General features: G+C 39.8%; 1 pseudogene; it reads left to right on the forward strand.

The window, feature by feature from the left end:
* Window positions 1-2,002: 2,002 nt before the first annotated feature.
* LOC125998485 (uncharacterized) lies at window positions 2,003-2,122 on the forward strand (annotated as a pseudogene).
* Window positions 2,123-3,904: the final 1,782 nt, after the last annotated feature.

A 3,904-nucleotide genomic window follows, 5' to 3' on the forward strand; every position in this document is an offset into this window, starting at 1 on the left:
AGTAATCAAGACACAATGACATAATAGTTTGGGGCTTGATGGGTCTAAAATCTTTTGGTTTTATCTGCAATAGATAAAAATAATTAAGACAAGAACACTTTTTCTCTTCATGAAGTAAAACATACACGCCAACCCTTCTTCCCACAGAGACTTATTCTCAAGCATTCTGCAAAAAATTTAAATCTGGAAGGCAAAATTGAGCCTTTCACTCCTATATCTCATCCAATTCCCCATCATCACCTCCTTCCTGCCCTTGGACTCCAAATTAAAAAAAAAACAACAAGTCTATTAAAAATGTTCTGACAATTAGGCAGGATAATAAGGATGATGAAATTGGCTGGACGGTATAAGACAGAGTAAGAGAAACTCATTTTGGAGTAAAAGAAATTCATTGCAGATGAATTCTTTTAGCACAAGAAAATGAGGTTCTCACATGAGAAGACCCAACTAGACAGCAGCTCGAACAAAAACCATCAGAAGTCAATCTATCAGACTTTGCTACTCTCTTTTAATATTCTGGAAATCCAGGGACAAATGTGGATGAACCCAGGGGCAAAGATGTCCAGTCCTATGAGAAACATTGACAGATCTGGCAACTCATTTTTCCTGCCTATGAACTTGGGCCTTCTGGGAAGCGTCTTAGTTTCCTTCTCACACTTCTGCAACTATGATGCAGACATTCATGTCACGTACTTCTATCCAGGAAGCTTTAGTGGATCCTACCCCCAGCCTCCAAGACCCCTATAATAACCTGGTACTCCATTTCCATAGGAGTCTCTTTCACTGTTTAAGCAATATACAGACCATTATTTCTAACTACCAGCAAAGGCACTCATTTCTGGGCTCTGCACCCATTCTTCTTTTTTATGGCTCCGACATCATTGGATTTCTCATCTAGGGAGTAGTCTGGCCCTCTAGTTTTCTAGTCATCCTCAAACTTGTGATTATTTTTAAATTTTTAAATGGGATTATTTTGGTTTGGGGGCACACCCATTAGTGCTCAGGGCCTACTCCTGGATGTGTACTCAGAGATCTCTTCTGGTGGTATACAGGTGGTGCCAGGGATTGAACCCAGGTTGGCAGCATGTAAGGCAAGGAAGTGTCTTACCTGCTGTACTCTCTAGCCCCAATTATTTTTGTGTGTGGGCATACCCAATGGTGTTCAAGTGTTACTCCTGAAGTTCAGAAATCACTCCTGGTGGGTTTGGGGAACCACAGGGATGCCAGAGATCAAAGCCAGGTTGGCCGTGTGCAAGGGAAGTGCCCTCCTTACCTGCTTGTACTATTTCTCTGGCCCAATTTAAGAAAAAAAAAAAACAGTTAAAGATCCAATTGCACCTCAACCTGCATTGACAGCACGACCACATTCTGTCTTCTAGTTCTCTTCCTGGACTGCATTACGTGAAAGTGGAAACCTCTCTCCCGTCCACTGCATTTCATTCATTTATTTGTTCAGCAAATATTTATTGGCAATGAACCACAATTTATTGGCAGCAGGCTATGCACTAGGTGCTACCTTGACGAGCCATGGGGATGGACTCGAGTTAAAAATAGTAAGTCAATAAAATTGATAGTTTTGATCAACAGAGAGCCTGGCTAATAGCAGGCGCAAGAAGTATTATTTAAGCTTTTGATAACCTATTGAGTAAAATAAACTGCAAACCAAGTTATTGACAATATACACAATGTGTATTGCTGGAACATTTTTTACACTTATAGTATTTTGTCTGATTGCACTGTAGTACTAGATTGCTGAAGAAAGAATTTCCTCACATGGACATTAAAACCATAAAAAATAATGGACTCAGTCTCATTTATATCTAGTTATATCTATCTAGTAGAAAGCCTGTCTAGAGTACAGGCCGGTGTGGGGTAGGGTGGAAGGACACTTGGGATATTGGTCATGAGAATGTTGCACTGGTGAAGGATTATATATATATATAATTTAATATATATTTTACATATTTTAATATATATTAAAGAATAAAAAAAGAAAATATAAGGCCTCCCAATTCTTATCACCAGCTGTGTTCTTTACACTGACTGTATAGAAAGAGGAGGTACAGTAAATGCCTCAACACAGGCCCTTTGCCTGGTCTGTATTATGAATTGGGGGACAAAAAATATATCTCATTAAATATACATTTTATCCTTAAATATGGGCAAACTTATAAAAGTACATATAATTTATATGGTGGTAACACAGTGGTAGGGCGTTTGCCTTGTATGCAGCTGACCCAGGACAGAGGCAGGTTCGATCCCAGGCATTCCATATGGTCCCTCGAGCCTGCCAGGAGTGATTTCTGAGCACAGAGTCAGGAGTGATCCCTGAGTACCACCAGGTGTGACTCAGAAAACAAAAAGAAATACATATATATATATACATATACATATATATGCATTGTTACTTTGGGGTCCACATCTTGTGGTGCTCAGGGGTTACTTCTGCTCTGTACTCAGAGATCACCTCTGGCAGGGCTCAGGGGACCAACTATATGTGATTCTGAGAATTGAATCTAGGTTGGAAGAGTGCAAGGCAAGTAAGTGCTCTACCCACTCTACTCTCTCTCCAGTCCTGGGGAAGATATATTTTCTACCAACCACACATTCTTGACATATTTATGAAATATCTGCTGCATAGCATTATAATTCTGTGCATAGTAGATAAGCACGTTAATAAACTCTTTCATGAGATCACATTTAATTCTATTTATCAAAGCTATTCAAATATACCTAAAAGAGTGATCTTTTAGTTTACACCTCTTAGAAAGTCAACCATGCCTGCATTCATATCAAGAAAAATATATTTGCTGAAGTCAATATGTATGATCATCAGAAAATTTCTAAAAAATTCATCATGCATGTGAATATCTTGATCTTCCAGGCTTAAAGAGATCCTAATGTCCTCCAAGACCAAAATCTGAAGGTGATTACAGCACTATACATAAAGGGACAGCCAGGGGAATTATACTGTAATTAAGGTTTTATGAACTCCACCCTCTTCTGGTATTTGATACATTAACTGGTTATCAACACTTTGCATCTATATCTATAGGGCACCTCTAAACAGAAGTCTAGAAACTTCTAGACAGATCAAGAAAGACGTCTTCTGCTTCCTCTGTGAAATTACCCCTTGAAGAAGACCAACACTCTTCTCTTTAGTAAGATGGGGATCTGTGGGAGGGAGTTCAGAAGGCCTTTCCCCCTGGACAGAGGTACAGACAGTCCACCCTTATCAGGCAGGAATGTAGACAATTAAGAATGTAGTTGTGGGCCCGGAGAGATAGCACAGCGGTGTTTGCCTTGCAAGCAGCCGATCCAGGACCAAAGGTGGTTGGTTCGAATCCCGGTGTCCCATATGGTTCCCTGTGCCTGCCAGGAGCTATTTCTGAGCAGACAGCCAGGAGTAACCCCTGAGCACCGCCGGGTGTGGCCCAAAAACCAAAAAAAAAAAAAAAAAAAAAAAAAAAAGAATGTAGTTGTATAGGACTTAGCATGTAGCGGGTGGGGTGGGACACTTCCTGAACTTTTGGGCAGACCATGTCCCTGGAAAACAGTAGAAGGGTTGGCAGTGGAGAGGCTAGGATTCAATATTTGGCCTCTCCTCTCATATTAATTATAGGAACTTGTCTACAAAACTGAATATTAATGTAATTCCCCCTAAAATAAATTTGCCGTTGAGGGGCAAGCCACTAGATTTCATATTACTGTGAAGAATGCAATAACCAGGAGTGTGAGATGACCCCACAAACAGAATGTCACAGAGCTAGTTAGAATGACTTATAGAGACAATTCCACTGACATAAAGTATTACATATCTGAGGGTTCTATTACTCTTTTAAAATAATTCTAAGCCTGATTCATAATCTAAGCCTATCTTGTAATTTATAAGTTTCATTTGCAT

This window comes from Suncus etruscus, chromosome 20 (genome assembly GCF_024139225.1).
Source record: "Suncus etruscus isolate mSunEtr1 chromosome 20, mSunEtr1.pri.cur, whole genome shotgun sequence".
NCBI lineage: Eukaryota > Metazoa > Chordata > Mammalia > Eulipotyphla > Soricidae > Suncus > Suncus etruscus.